Source organism: Salmo salar, chromosome 16 (assembly GCF_965601325.2).
Source record: "Salmo salar chromosome 16, fSalSal1, whole genome shotgun sequence".
Classification (NCBI taxonomy): Eukaryota; Metazoa; Chordata; class Actinopteri; order Salmoniformes; family Salmonidae; genus Salmo; species Salmo salar.
Genome location: NC_138306.1, coordinates 48,981,925 through 48,998,979, shown reverse-complemented (window position 1 = coordinate 48,998,979; position 17,055 = coordinate 48,981,925).

Sequence of the window (17,055 nt, the reverse complement as noted above, 5' to 3'; positions counted from 1 at the left end):
TAGACTCTATAGCTTTTTACCACCTGAGGAACATTGCCAAGGTGCAGCCGTTTCTATCTAAGACTGATACAGAGTCACGGTAATCTTCTCTTATGCACTCTGGACATGCTTTGGCAGTACCCAACTTGCTGATGACCATCAGGTCCTAATGGCCTCGTACTCAGGGCTCTATTGTCTCTCTAACCACTCTGACATCAATGCAAATGCAATTGAAAATCACATCAAACACATTATCCAAACAGTATAATGGGCTTTTATAAGTCACCTCACTGTGATGATCAATTTAAAGAAAGAAGTTCAACAGCAGGTTGAAACTGAGTGTAAAACATGGTCATTGTGGTTTTTGGTATTTTTTTGTTGGTATTTTATTAGGATCCCCATTAGCTATTGCAACCACAGCAGCTACACTTCCTGGGGTCCACACAAAACATGAAACATAAGACAGAATGACATAATACAGAACATCACTAGACAAGAACAGGTCAAGGACAGCTCATGCACACAAACTATCTAGGTCAAATAGGGGAGAGGCGTTGTGCCACAAGGTGTTGCTTTTTCTGTTTTTTTTAAACCAGGTTTGCTGTTTATTTGAGCAATATGAGATGGAAGGAGGTTCCATGCAATAAGGGCTCTATATAATACTGTACTCTTTCTTGAATTTGTTCTGGATTTGGGGACTGTGAAAAGATCCCTGGTGGCATGTCTGGTGGGATAAGTGTGTGTGTCAGAGCTGTGTGTAAGTTGACTATGCAAACAATTTGGGATTTTCAACACATGAATGTTTCTTATAAAAATAAGAAGTGATGCAGTCAGTCTCTCCTCAACTCTTAGCCAAGAGAGACTGGTATGCATAGTATTTATATCAGCCCTCTGATTACAATTAAGAGCAAAACGTGCTGCTCTGTTCTGGGCCAGCTGCAGCTTAACTAGGTCTTTCCTTGAAGCACAGGACCACACAACTGGACAATAATCAAGACTAGACAAAACTAGAGCCTTCAGAATGTGCTTTTGGCAGTGTGGTGTCAAAAAAGCAGAACATCTCTTTTTTAGCCAGACCTCTCCCCCATCTTTACAACCATTGAATCTATATGTTTTGACCATGACAGTTCACAATCTAAGGTAACGCCAAGTAATTTAGTCTCCTCAACTTGGCCAACAGGAACACCACTCATTACCAGATTCAGCTGAGGTTTAGAACTTAAGGAATGATTTGTACCAAATACAATGCTCTTAGTTTTAGAGATGTTCAGGACCAGTTTATTACTGGCCACCCATTCCAAAACAGACTGCAACTCTTTGTTAAGGGTTTCAGTGACTTCATTAGCTGTGGTTGCTGATGCGTATATGGTTGAATCATCAGCATACACTGACACACATGCTTTGTTTAATGCCAGTGGCAGGTCATTGGTAAAAATAGAAAAGAGTAGAGGGCCTAGAGAGCTGCCCTATGGTACACCACACTTTACATGTTTGACATTAGTGAAGCATCCATTAAAGAAAACCCTGAGTTCTATTAGATAGATAGCTCTGAATCCACAATATGGCAGAGGTTGAAAAGCCATAACACATACCGGTAGGTTTTCTCAACAACAGGTTACGGTCAATAATATCAAAGGCTGCACTGAAATCTAACAGTACAGCTCCCACAATCTTCTTCTTATTAATTTATTTCAACCAATCGTCAGTCATTTGTGTCAGTGCAGTACATGTTGAGTGCCCTTCTCTATAAGCATGGTGAAAGTCTGTTGTTAATTTGTTTACAGAGAAATAGCATTGTATTTGGTCAAACAACATTTTTCACAACAGTTTGTTAAGACCTGGCAGGGCGCTTATAGGTCTGCTGTTAGAACCAGTAAAGTTTGCTCTACCACTCTTGGGTAGAGGAATTACTTTTGCTACCCTCCAGACCTGAGTACAAAGCTGTTGTTTCAAAGCCTAACACAATGAAATGGACAGCTCTTTCTTAAGTGATGATGAATTCAAAACACCCATACACATTTTAGAGCTTATGCATATGCATAGGCTAATGAAGCCCAAGACCAAAGAAAGAAAACTGAATTAAAATTAGGATTGTGCTTTTATACAATACATAGTCTACTGCATATTATGCATTGCAGAAAAACAAAAAACAAACTGATTTAAGATGTCTTTGGAACATAATTGGTCTAGCCTATACTCCAACATTAAACAAATTAGAGCAATCGCCTTGGAGTGTGCACTACATAGCCAAGGGAGGTAGGGGTGCTGAGGGAAAAATAACATTTTTTATTTATTTTTTCCCCCCACAAAAGTAGTGCACTGGGCCTGTATTAGTGGATATATCCATCTGCATCACCAGCGCATATCTGCATCGCCAGCGCAGGCAAAATTATTTGTTGGTTCATTGATTGTGCAGGGAGGCTTACAGTTAGCCTCCAATTATAGCGAATTGAATAGCCTAGTAATATGGCATTTTTTATATTTTCATAATTAAATTGGGTGACACATTACCTTTAGCTATACAGAATATCTCACCAACGTGTTTCCATCTCCTCCTCTCTCTCTCTCTCTCTCTCTCTCTCTCTCTCTTTCATTCCTTTCTAGAGCGCGCAGAAGGGCTGTCCACAGTTTAGTGAAATATGTTTTGTTGTTAAAATGTGTTACTATTGATGTTTCCGAACAGATTTCACTTGGTTTCCGCAAATTAAGCACTGGGTAGCTGCAGTAACAGGTTTGGAGAGCCCATGGCATACAGAATTTGGCCAGAATATCACCTGTCGCGCAGCGAGAGCATGCTCCTCAAACAGTGGTTGACGCATGGAGTGAAATAAGTGTTAATATATTTATTTCTCAGCTGCTCTTTTTTAAGCACAGCTCCGCTATAAAACCGAAGTAGCCTACCCAGTATCATTTAGAAACTGACTGATGGGAAAGCCCACGGCCTCCATTCGATATTCGAGTGCATACAGATGACATGTATTTTTCCACCGTTCCTACCCATTTAATAATGGGCTATTCTAAATTGAAACAAATTGTACATATTAGTGAAGACAAGATGCAGTTGAGAATAGTCTGATGGGTGAAAATATGCTCACTTGACGAGAGAACAGCGTGTGCAGCCTGAAGCAAGGAACAGAGCGCAAGCTTTTTTTGGTGACTTTCTGAAATCATCAAGAGCCTATAGTCGCATCATGCAGCCCATATAGGTTTTAATTTTAAGGTTTGTGCCATTCATAATTAAAGTTGCCAAATAACTCAAAATCTAGCTTGTAGGACCTGTTTCAAACAATCACTTTTACGCTCAACATAGCCACTTCATATGCGCATTCGCTCCAGAATGGGAAATATATTCTTTCTAAATTATTCAGCTAAGTTCAATTATATTCTTCTTACTATAAAATCAAAGAGTATAATATAATGACATGGGACTTATAAGCATATCTTGTCAGCTAAATGAACAAGCCTATGGCATGGAGCATAGCCAGATAACATATAGTAAGCCGACTCATATTCTGTTTTTCTGAAATACATTTTCTTCATATCATAATTTTTCTTTAGACCTGACTAAAATAAATAATGGATTTATTGTGATGGTGTATATTAAATTGATTTATTATACTTTGTTTTAAATGTAGACATTCCAAAGGCACATATTAGTGGCCTGTATGCAGCTTTTATGTGTGGAGCCTGGAGGTGCTAAACATGTTTAAATAAATTAACGGTCAATTACGGTGAGACCGGCAGGCTTTTGCATGACAATAACAGGCTGACAAAATGTCATGACCGTCACAACCCTAGCCAGGCGCACAGGTTTGTGTCAAGAGCTGCAACACTGCTTGTCACATGTGTCGAAATGAGTAGAGCGTGGAATATGTTCATCTTGAGTTTAATACGGAAAAATGAACACTTTACAAATAAACAAAAATGACAGCAGACAGTTCCGTCAGGTACTCACAAAGAAACGGAAAACAACTACCCACAAATCCCAAAGGAAAAACAGGCTGCCTAAGTATGGCTTCCAATCAGAGACAACGATAGACACCTGCCTCTGATTGGAAACCATACCCGGCCAAAACATAGAAAACAAAACATAGAAATAGAAATCTAGAAAAAGCCCACATATAAACAGAAAACCCCAAACCACCCAAAACAACCACCTGTCACGCCCTGACCACTCTACTATGGAAAATGACCTCTTACAATGGTCAGGACGTGACACTGCTTGGGGTTTTTCCTGTGTGTATCAAGAATGGTCCACAATGCAAAGAGCATCCAGCTAACTTGACTGAACTGTGGAAAGCATTGGAGTCAACATGGACCAGCATCCCTGTGGAACGCTTTCGACACCTTGTAGAGTCCATGCCCCGACAAATTGAGGCTGTTCTGAGGGTAAAAGGGGGATGCAACTCAATATTAGGAAGGCATTCCTATTGTTTGGTCTACTCAGTGTAGTTAGGGAATAAATAGGGTGTCATTTGGGACACAGAAAAGGCACTCCTGATCATTCTGTCTCCATGAATCCATTGCCATCGAGTGGCTCTGTGGCCAGACAGGGGTCAGATGAGTGTTATGATGAACCAGACAGGGGTCAGATGGGTGTTATGATGAACCAGACAGGCGTCTGATGGGTGTTATGATGAACCACACAGGGGTCTGATGGGTGTTATGATGAACCAGACAGGGGTCAGATGGGTGTTATGATGAACCACACAGGGGTCAGATGGGTGTTATGATGAACCAGACAGGCGTCTGATGGGTGTTATGATGAACCACACAGGGGTCAGATGGGTGTTATGATGAACCAGACAGGGGTCTGATGGGTGTTATGATGAACCAGACAGGGGTCTGATGGGTGTTATGATGAACCAGACAGGGGTCAGATGAGTGTTATGATGAACCAGACAGGGGTCTGATGAGTGTTATGATGAACCAGACAGGGGTCTGATGGGTGTTATGATGAACCACACAGGGGTCAGATGGGTGTTATGATGAACCAGACAGGGGTCTGATGGGTGTTATGATGAACCAGACAGGGGTCAGATGAGTGTTATGATGAACCAGACAGGGGTCTGATGGGTGTTATGATGAACCAGACAGGGGTCAGATGAGTGTTATGATGAACCAGACAGGGGTCTGATGAGTGTTATGATGAACCAGACAGGGGTCTGATGGGTGTTATGATGAACCAGACAGGGGTCTGATGCTTGTAATGATTATGATATGAACCAGACTGGACAGAGAATCAATATCACCAATAATGACCTAATTGATTAGGATGCTGGGAGCTCCACTATTGACATCAGGCACAGCATCCCAGACCTCTGAATATGGATTATGAGTTTGTGTGTGGAAAAGGACATTATTCAAAACAGAAATGAGAAGATAATCAATTATGGGACTGTGTTATTAGGAGACAAAGTATATATTATGCAGTAATACATGTGACTCATTCATATTTCATAGCTTACAAAGCCAATTAGTAGAGAGGAAATTCCTTTGAGCTCACATTTCTCCCCTATTTTGTCATTGTATAAAATGCAATGAAACTGAAAGCGCTACAGCTCTCAAACGCTTCTTGTGTCAGATGCCCTGATTAGTGAGTGAGCCAGTGATAGGATCCTCTTAGATGTCTCACTAGTCCCTACTGAATCAGACTAATGACCTGATACTAAACATCCAGTCTAGAATACCTGTGTAATGTCAACTTTAAAACAAGCAGTAGAGGATCCAAAATGTTTCTCTCACCCTTTCATTCTTAAAAATCAGAGGAGAGAAGAAAATAAATAAATCACCTTTGTTTTGCGCATTCGTCACAAATTTAGCCAAACTCTGGAGTTATGAATAAGGTATTTATGATCTAGTATCAACGTTAAGGAATGCTACCTCTCATTTGGTATTTTACAGGGACACGCAGTGCTGTGCAAAGAAGTGAAGGAACATAAGGGCAGTGTTATTACTCAGAGAATAAGCACCCTGGAATGTAAGGGAGAGCGTTGACTCAATCCCGTCAGGAACAAGCCAACAGAACACAGAACTCCTGAAGACATGGCACCCTATTCCCTATATAGTGCACTACTTTTGACCAGATCCTATATGGCTCTTGTCAAAAGTAGTGCACTTTGTAGGTTATAGGGCGCCATTTGGGATGCACAACATGTTCCACAGGTTCACTGAAAACATAGTTATCAGACACTTCTTCGGGCTTGTGGTAAATCACTGCTATTTGATACATCTGTAAGTTTGTGTTAACAATGCCTCAATTTCTGATGATAAAACATGTAGATAGATAATTTAGATAGAGCAGTATGTACTGTACACTTTGCTGGAACATGTAATAGCAAAATAGGAACAATTAAAGTGTATTTTTTCAGAACATATTTAAACAGCGGAATTTTTTTTTACCATCAAGAATTTTGAGATAAAAAATATATTGTGAAAGGGTTTGGTATCAATGCATTATTAATAAACACATTTGTTAGGTTGGCACAAAGTTGCCCTTAGTTTACCCTTTGATCCCAAAATATATGACGACATTCCCTTTACAAGCTGTGAGTGTCATATGGCCACTACTCTCGTTTGTGTGGTAGTGCTACAGAGTTCATGATGCCAAGGACCATATCTCTAAGCCAGCCTTGCCAGGGCTGACACAGAGGTCGAACCACTGTGTACTTGAGTGGTTATTGCTAATAGAAACATCTTCAATGTTTCTATTAGCAATAACTTATTTGTAGAACTTAATTCTAGATTGATGTTGCGCTGTTCACAGAGCGCACTGTACACAGAAATATTGATCGGAACCAGTCCAGAACTGCTCAAGGACTTGAGTGGTTCTGGACTGGTTCCGACCGATATTTCTGTGTACAGCAGGTTCTGTGAACGGCGCAACATCAATTGCTTTACCCCTTAAATGCGCTGGTTGTTCCGATTCATATGCGCTATCGCAAGCAGAGCTGTGAGGTTCACACACAGAAAATCATATATTTGATTAAGGAGCAACACGTCACATTTTCTGGCCTATCCAGACAAAGGAATGATTTCCTGTGCCAGTGAACCTTCAGGTTTTCACTCCTCCCTTGTGATTGATGATTCGTTAGAAAATAACTCCCCTCACCTGGTTGTCTAGATCTTAGTAAGGAACTCCCCTCACCTGGTTGTCTAGGTCTCAGTAAGGAACTCCCCTCACCTGGTTGTCTAGATCTTAGTAAGGAACTCCCCTCACCTGGTTGTCTAGATCTCAGTAAGGAACTCCTCTCACCTGGTTATCTAGGTCTTAGTAAGGAACTCCTCTCACCTGGTTGTCTAGGTCTCAGTAAGGAACTCCCCTCACCTGGTTGTCTAGGTCTTAGTAAGGAACTCCCCACACCTGGTTGTCTAGATCTCAGTAAGGAACTCCTCTCACCTGGTTATCTAGGTCTTAGTAAGGAACTCCCCTCACCTGGTTGTCTAGATCTTAGTAAGGAACTCCCCTCACCTGGTTGTCTAGGTCTCAGTAAGGAACTCCCCTCACCTGGTTGACTAGGTCTTAATTGAAAGGAAAAAACAAAAACCTGCAGATACTAGGCCCTCCTTGGAATGAGTTGGAGGCCCCTGGTCCAGATACTAGGCCCTCCTTGGAATGAGTTGGAGGCCCCTGGTCCAGATACTAGAACCTCCTTGGAATGAGTTGGAGGCACCTGGTTCAGCGGATCCAACAAAAGCTGAAGTTGTAACAAGTCTGCATACATTTCATTGCCATCTCTCTGTCACTCAGTGGACGTTTGGCAGAACGGCATCAGTTGTCAGTTATATGAAATGTTGTCAACATTTTACTGTCATAAAGTATGATCTTATTTATTTTACAGTTATAAGAAAGGTTTAAGAAGAGGGCGCCGACAGACACTGTCACCCTGTTTCGAGCTACTAGCCAACATTGCTGTATTTTTTTGTTGTTGTGTTATTTCCTACATGATTTGCTCAGAATGTTTTTAGTATCATTACTTAAAATAACTTTTGGACATTAGATCAGCAGTCACTCACCAGAAATTCGAGTTCCTCAACCTGGATCCTTTGTTTGCACTTCCAGAGCATCTCCCATTCATCCGGAATGCTACACCAAAACATTGCCGCCGGAGAAGAGGGAGGAGAAGTGGGGTTCTATTCAGGCACAGGTGGCAAGCAAACCATCCATCGCTTCAGAGTGTATTACTCGCTAACGTTCAGTACCTGGACAATAAAGTAGACAAGCTCAGGGCGAGAATCTCCTTTCCAAAATTCTATCAACACATATCCTGTACTACACACGGAGAGAACATGCTTGACAATTGTTACTCTCCCTTTCGGGAAGGCTACAAGGCCCTCGCCTGCTCTCCCTTTGACAAATCAGATCACGGCTCCATCCTGCTCCTCCTTGCCTATAGTCAGAAACTTAATTAGGAAGTAACCGTGGTAAGGACTGTTCAACGTTGGGCTGACCAATCAGAATCTATTGTTCAAGACTGTTTTCATCACGCGGACTGGGCAATGTTCCGGGTCGCCTCTGGGAATAGTTTCGACGTATACACTGACTCTGTGACTGGGTTCATCAGGAAGTTCATAGAATACGTTGTTCCTACTGTGACAATTACAGTACTTATCCAAACCAAAAACAGTTGATAGATGGCAGTATTCACACAAAACTGAAAGCACGAACCACCGCATTTAAATACAGCAAGGTGACTGTGAACATGGATGTGTACAACCAGACCAGCTATGATGTCCGTAAGCAATCAAAGAGGCAAAACGACAGTACAGGGACAAAGTGGAGTTGCTATTCAATGGCTCAGACATGAGACGCATTTAAAAATATATATATATATTTCACCTTTATTTAACCAGGTAGGCTAGTTGAGAACAAGTTCTCATTTGCAACTGTGACCTGGCCAAGATAAAGCATAGTGTCACGTCCTGACCAATATTTAGGTATTAGTTGTATTATATTTGGTCAGGACGTGGCAGAGGTATATTTGTTTTGTATTATGGGGTTTTGTGTGTGGTGTAGTGGGGTGTGTTAGTGGTTGGTATAGGTTCTAGGGTTGTTTTTCTATGTATAGTTAATTGGGGTTGGACTCCCAATTGAAGGCAGGTGTGTTGAGTTGCCTTTGATTGGGAGTCCTATATAGTAGGGTGTGTTTGTCTTTGTGTTTCGTGGGTAGTTGTATTTTGCACTGCGTTTATTTATGCCTGTAAAACTGTCACTAGTCTTATTTCGTTTTCTTGTTTTCCCTCCGTGTTCACATTCTTTTAATAAATTAAGATGATGAGCACTAACTCCTCTGCGTATTGGTCCACGTTCTCCGACGACGATTTCGCTATATCGTCTGACGATGAAGAAATCTGTGACACATAGCAATTCGACACATACAACAACACAGAGTTACACATGGAATAAACAAAACATACACAAAGATAATTGTGTAGTTTAGAGTAATTAGAGTAAATATCGAGGCTAGCTATCTTCGTCATCCTAACGTAGTCAACACTGCTAGCTGCTAGCTAGCTAGTCATCACTGCTAGCTAGCCAACTTCTACCGACTAGCAGCACTGCAGAAACTATTACATTACAACGTAACGACTTGATTAGTGTGGTGTTAGTGTTAGTTAGCCAGCTACATAGTTGTCTTTGCTGTCTCTGTATCTAAGATAATTGTGTAGTTTGAGTAATTATCGAGGTGAGCTAGCCAGCCGCGACGCGGCGCCAGACGTAGTCAACACACCTAGTCATCATTAACCCACTGCTAGCTAGCCAACCGTTACCGACTAGCAGCACTGTAGATACTAATACTTTACAACGGAACGATTTGACTAGTGCAGTGTTAGCTAGCTAGCTACTTAGTTGTCTTTGTCATAGCTTGATAATTGTGTAGTTTAGTAATTACCGAGGTTAGCTAGCCAGCCATCGAGGTCAGCTAGCCAGCTATTTCCGTCCCCCGCGACGCCATTTTTCCTAACCCAGCCAACTATTACCGACGAGCAGCATTGTAGAAACTAAATACATTACAAGGAACGTCTTGATTAGTGTTATGTTAGCTAGCTAGCTACAAAGTTGCTTTGTATCATGACAAGGGGTAGTACTGAAACTATCGAGGTTACCTAGCCAGCTACACGTTCAAAGTCAACAACGCAGCCACTGCTAGCTAGTCTACTCCACCAGCCAGCAGTACTGTATCATTTTCGTCATTTTAGTCAATAAGATTTTTGCAACGTAAGCTTAACTTTCTGAACATTCGAGACGTGTAGTCCACTTGTCATTCCAATCTCCTTTGCATTAGCGTAGCCTCTTCTGTAGCTTGTCTACTATGTGTCTGTCTATCCCTGTTCTCTCCCCTCTGCACAGGCCATACAAACGCTCCACACCGCGTGGCCGCTGCCACTCTAACCTGGTGGTCCCAGCGCGCACGACCCACGTGGAGTTCCAGGTTTCCTGCAGCCTCTGGAACTGCCGGTCTGCGGCCAACAAGGCTGAGTTCATCTCAGCCTATGCTACCCTCCAGTCCCTAGACTTCCTGGCGCTGACGGAAACATGGATTACCACAGAGAACACTGCTACTCCTACTGCTCTCTCCTCGTCTGCCTACGTGTTCTCGCATACCCCTAGAGCATCGAGCCAGCGGGGTGGTGGCACTGGAATCCTCATCTCTCCCAAGTGGACATTCTCTCTTTCTCCCCTGACCCATCTGTCTATCTCCTCATTTGAATTCCATGCTGTCACAGTTACCAGCCCTTTCAAGCTTAACATCCTTATCATTTATCGCCCTCCAGGTTCCCTTGGAGAGTTCATCAATGAGCTTGACGCCTTGATAAGTTCCTTTCCTGAGGATGGCTCACCTCTCACAGTTCTGGGTGACTTTAACCTCCCCACGTCTACCTTTGACTCATTCCTCTCTGCCTCCTTCTTTCCACTCCTCTCCTCTTTTGACCTCACCCTCTCACCTTCCCCCCCTACTCACAAGGCAGGCAATACGCTTGACCTCATCTTTACTAGATGCTGTTCTTCCACTAATCTCATTGCAACTCCCCTCCAAGTCTCCGACCACTACCTTGTATCCTTTTCCCTCTCGCTCTCATCCAACACTTCTCACTCTGCCCCTACTCGGATGGTATTGCGCCGTCCCAACCTTCGCTCTCTCTCTCCCGCTACTCTCTCCTCTTCCATCCTATCATCTCTTCGCTCTGCTCAAACCTTCTCCAACCTATCTCCTGATTCTGCCTCCTCAACCCTCCTCTCCTCCCTCTCTGCATCCTTTGATTTCCTCTGTCCCCTATCCTCCAGGCCGGCTCGGTCCTCCCCTCCTGCTCCGTGGCTCGACGACTCACTGCGAGCTCACAGAACAGGGCTCCGGGCAGCCGAGCGGAAATGGAGGAAAACTCGCCTCCCTGCGGACCTGGCATCCTTTCACTCCCTCCTCTCTACATTTTCCTCTTCTGTCTCTGCTGCTAAAGCCACTTTCTACCACTCTAAACTCCAAGCATCTGCCTCTAACCCTAGGAAGCTCTTTGCTACCTTCTCCTGCCTCCTGAATCCTCCTCCCCCTCCCCCCCCTCCTCCCTCTCTGCGGATGACTTCGTCAACCATTTTGAAAAGAAGGTTGACGACATCCGATCCTCGTTTGCTAAGTCAAACGACACCGCTGGTCCTGCTCACACTGCCCTACCCTGTGCTTTGACCTCTTTGTCCCCTCTCTCTCCAGATGAAATCTCGCGTCTTGTGACGGCCGGCCGCCCAACAACCTGCCCACTTGACCCTATCCCCTCCTCTCTTCTCCAGACCATTTCCGGAGACCTTCTCCCCTACCTCACCTCACTCATCAACTCATCCTTGACCGCTGGCTACGTCCCTTCTGTCTTCAAGAGAGCGAGAGTTGCACCCCTTCTGAAAAAACTTACACTCGATCCCTCCGATGTCAACAACTACAGACCAGTATCCCTTCTTTCCTTTCTCTCCAAAACTCTTGAAAGTGCCGTCCTTGGCCAGCTCTCTTGCTATCTCTCTCAGAATGACCTTCTTGATCCTAATCAGTCAGGTTTCAAGACTGGGCATTCAACTGAGACTGCTCTTCTCTGTGTCACGGAGGCTCTCCGCACTGCTAAAGCTAACTCTCTCTCCTCTGCTCTCATCCTCCTAGACCTATCTGCTGCCTTTGATACTGTGAACCATCAGATCCTCCTCTCCACCCTCTCCGACCTGGGCATCTCCGGCGCGGCCCACGATTGGATTGCGTCCTACCTGACAGGTCGCTCCTACCAGGTGGCGTGGCGAGAATCTGTCTCCGCACCACGTGCTCTCACCACTGGTGTCCCCCAGGGCTCTGTTCTAGGCCCTCTCCTATTCTCGCTATACACCAAGTCACTTGGCTCTGTCATATCCTCACATGGTCTCTCATATCATTGCTATGCAGATGACACACAATTAATCTTCTCCTTTCCCCCTTCTGACAACCAGGTGGCGAATCGCATCTCTGCATGTCTGGCAGACATATCAGTGTGGATGACGGATCACCACCTCAAGCTGAACCTCGGCAAGACGGAGCTGCTCTTCCTCCCAGGGAAGGACTGCCCGTTCCATGATCTCGCCATCACGGTTGACAACTCCCTTGTGTCCTCCTCCCAGAGTGCTAAGAGCCTCGGCGTGACCCTGGACAACACCCTGTCGTTCTCCACTAACATCAAGGCGGTGACCCGATCCTGTAGGTTCATGCTCTGCAACATTCGCAGAGTACGACCCTGCCTCACACAGGAAGCGGCGCAGGTCCTAATCCAGGCACTTGTCATCTCCCGTCTGGATTACTGCAACTCGTTGTTGGCTGGGCTCCCTGCTTGTGCCATTAAACCCCTGCAACTCATCCAGAACGCCGCAGCCCGTCTGGTGTTCAACCTTCCCAAGTTCTCTCACGTCACCCTGCTCCTCCGCTCTCTCCACTGGCTTCCAGTCGAAGCTCGCATCCGCTACAAGACCATGGTGCTTGCCTATGGAGCTGTGAGGGGAACGGCACCTCCGTACCTTCAGGCTCTGATCAGGCCCTACACCCAAACAAGGGCACTGCGTTCATCCACCTCTGGCCTGCTCGCCTCCCTACCTCTGAGGAAGCACAGTTCCCGCTCAGCCCAGTCAAAACTGTTCGCTGCTCTGGCACCCCAATGGTGGAACAAGCTCCCTCACGATGCCAGGACAGCGGAGTCAATCACCACCTTCCGGAGACACCTGAAACCCCACCTCTTTAAGGAATACCTGGGATAGGATAAAGTAATCCTTCTAACCCCCCCCTTAAAAGATTTAGATGCACTATTGTAAAGTGGTTGTTCCACTGGATATTATAAGGTGAATTCACCAATTTGTAAGTCGCTCTGGATAAGAGCGTCTGCTAAATGACTTAAATGTAAATGTAAATGTATACAGTCAATAATACAGTAGAACAAAAGAAAACAAAAAGTCTATATACAGTGAGTGCAAATGAGGTAAGTTAAGGCAATAAATAGGCCATGGTGGCGAAGTAATTACTATATAGCAATTAAACACTGGAATGGTAGATGTGCAGAAGATGAATATGCAAGTAGAGATGCTGGGGTGCAAAGAAGCAAGATAAATAAATAAATACAGTATGGGGATGAGGTAGGTAGATATATGGGCTGTTTACAGATGGGCTATGTACAGGTGCAGTGATCTGTGAGCTGCTCTGACAGCTGGTGCTTAAAGCTAGTGAGGGAGATATGAGTCTCCAGCTTCAGAGATTTTTGCAGTTCGTTCCAGTCATTGGCAGCAGAGAACTGGAAGAAAAGACAACCAAAGGAGGAATTGGCTTTGGGGGTGACCAGTGAGATATACCTGCTGGAGCGCGTGCTATGAGTGGGTGCTGCTATGGTGACCAGTGAGCTGAGATAAGGTGGGGCTTTACTTAGCAGAGACTTGTAGATAACCTGTAGCCAGTGGGTTTGGCGACGATTATGAAGCGAGGGCCAACCAACGAGAGCGTACAGGTCGCAATGGTGGGTAGTGTATGGGGCTTTGGTGACAAAACGGATGGCACTGTGATAGACTGCATCCAGTTTGTTGAGTAGAGTGTTGGAGGCTATTTTATAGATGACATCAGCGAAGTCGAGGATCGGTAAGATGGTCAGTTTTACGATGTTATGTTTGGCAGCATGAGTGAAGGATGCTTTGTTGCGATATAGGAAGCCGATTCTAGATTTAATTTTGGATTGGAGATGCTTAATGTGAGTCTGGAAGGAGAGTTTGCACTCTAACCAGACACCCAGGTATTTGTAGTTGTCCACGTATTCTAAGTCAGAGCCGTCCAGAGTAGTGATACTGGACGGGCGAGTAGGTGCGGCAGTGATCGATTGAATAGCATGCATCTAGTTTTACTTGTGTTTAAGAGCAGTTGGAGGCCACGGAAGGAGAGTTGTATGGCATTGAAGCTCGTCTGGAGGTTAGTTAACACAGTGTCCAAAGAAGGGCCAGAAGTATACAGAATGGTGTCGTCTGCGTAGAGGTGGATCAGAGAATCACCAGCAGCAAGAGCTACATCATTTATGTATACAGAGAAGAGTCGGCCCGAGAATTGAACCCTGAGGCACACCCATAGAGACTGCCAGAGGTCCGGACAACAGGCCCTCCGATTTGACACACTGAACTCTATCAGAGAAGTAGTTGGTAAACCAGGCGAGGCAATCATTTGAGAAACCAAGGCTGTCGGGTCTGCCAATAAGAATGTGGTGATTGACAGAGTCGAAAGCCTTGGCCAGGTTGATGAATATGGTTGCACAGTAATGTCTCTACCTAGGAAAATGTCATTTAGGACCTTGAGCGTGGCTGAGGTGCACCCATGACCAGCTCTGAAACCAGATTGCATAGCGGAGAAGTTACGGTGGGATTCGAAGTGGTCGGTAATCTGTTTGTTGACTTGGCTTTCGAAGACCTTAGAAAGACAGGGTAGAATAGATATAGGTCTGTAGCAGTTTGGGTCTAGAGTGTCACCCCCTTTGAAGAGGGGGATGACCGCGGCAGCTTTCCAATCTTTGCGAATCTCAGACGATATGAAAGAGAGGTTGAACAGGCTAGTAATAGGGGTTGCAACAATATCGGCAAATCATTTTAGAAAGAGTGTAACGATCGTCGTAAGGAGGAGACCAAGGTGCAGCGTGGTAAGTGCTCATGTTTTCTTTTATTTAACTCAGAACACTAAACAAAATAATGAAAAAGGAAAACGAACCTTACGTTCTGCAGGCTTACACAAAGCTGTACAAAAACAAGATCCCACAACTGAAGGTGGGAAAAAGGGCTGCCTAAGTATGATTCCCAATCAGAGACAACGATAGACAGCTGCCTCTGATTAGGAACCATACTCGGCCAAACACAAAGAAATATATGACATAGAATGCCCACCCCATATCACACCCTGACCTAACCAAACAGAGAAAAACGTCTCTCTCAGGTCAGAGTGTGACAGAGAGGGTCAGGATTGTCTAGCCCGGCTGATTTGTATGGGTCCAGATTTTGCAGCTCTTTCAGAACATTAGCTATCTGGATTTGGGTGAAGGAGAAATGGTGGGGGCTTTGGCGGGTTGCTGTGGAGGGTGCCGGGCAGTTGACCGGGGTAGGGGTAGCCAGGTGGAAAGCATGGCCAGCCATAGAAAAATGCTTATTGAAATTCTCAATTATAGTGGATTTGTGGTGGATCAATTATAGTGGATTGGTGGTGGATCGGTGGTGACAATGTTTCCTAGCCTCAGAGCAGTGGGCAGCTGGGAGGAGGTGCTCTTATTCTCCATGGACTTTACAGTGTCCCAGAACTTTTTAGAGTTAGTACTACAGGATGCAAATTTCTGTTTGAAAAAGCTAGCCTTAGCTTTTCTAACTGCCTGTGTATATTTGTTCCTAACTTCCCTGAAAAGTTGCATATCACGGGGGCTATTCGATGCTAATGCAGAACGCCACACGATGTTTGTGGCATGTGGCAGGGACTCCAAACAATCACAAATTATAAAGGGAAAGCCAGCCCTAGTCGCTGACACAACGCCTTGCTCCCAGATAAGCCCAACACCTTTGCCCGCGCCGAGGAAAACAACACCGAGCTGCCAACGTGGGCCCCTGCCACTCACGAGAACTGTGTGCTCCTGATCTCCATTGCCGACGTGAGTAAGACATTCAAGAGTGTTAACCCTCCCGTGGCTTGGGATGTCATCTGGGCTGGCATCCCAAGTCAAGTACTCAGAGCATGTGCAGACTAACTGGCTTGAGTGTTGATGGACATATTCAATCTCTCCCTATCCCAGTCTGTTGTCCCCACTTGGTTCATGATGTCCACCATTGTTCCTATACCCAAGAAAGTGAAGGTAACTGAACTTAATGACTATCTCGGCATAGCACTCACTTCTGTCATCATGAAGTGCTTTGAGAGGCTAGTTAAGGATCATATCACCTCCACCTTACCTAACACCCTAGACCCATTACCATTTGCATACCGCCCCAACAGATCGGCGGACGACGCAATCGCCATTGCACTGCACACTGCCCTATCCCACCTGGACAAGAGAAATACCTACTTAAGAATGCTGTTCATCGAGAGGAATACCTATGTAAGAGGAATATCTATGTAAGAATACCGCTCAGCCTTCAACACCATAGTGCCCTCCAAGCTCATCACTAAGCTCAGGGCCCTTGGTCTGAACCCCTCCCTGTGCAACTGGGTGCTAGACTTCCTGATGGACCTACTCAACACGGGTGCCCCACAGGGGTGCATGCTGAGCAGCCTTCTGTAATCCCTGTTCTCCAACTCAATCTTCAAGTTTGCTGACGACACAACAGTGGTAGGCCTGATTATCAAAAACAATGAGACAGCCTACTGGGAGGAGGTGACAGCCCTGGCGGAGTGGTGCCAAGAAAACAACCTCTCCCTCAACGTCAACAAAACAAAGGAGCTAATTGTACACAACAGGAAACAGTAGAGAGAACAAGACCCCATCCACATCTACGGGGCCACAGTGAAGAGGGTCAAAAGCTTGAGAGTTCCTCGGGGTGCACATCATTTAGGAGCTGAAATGGTCCCTTCACACTGACAGCGT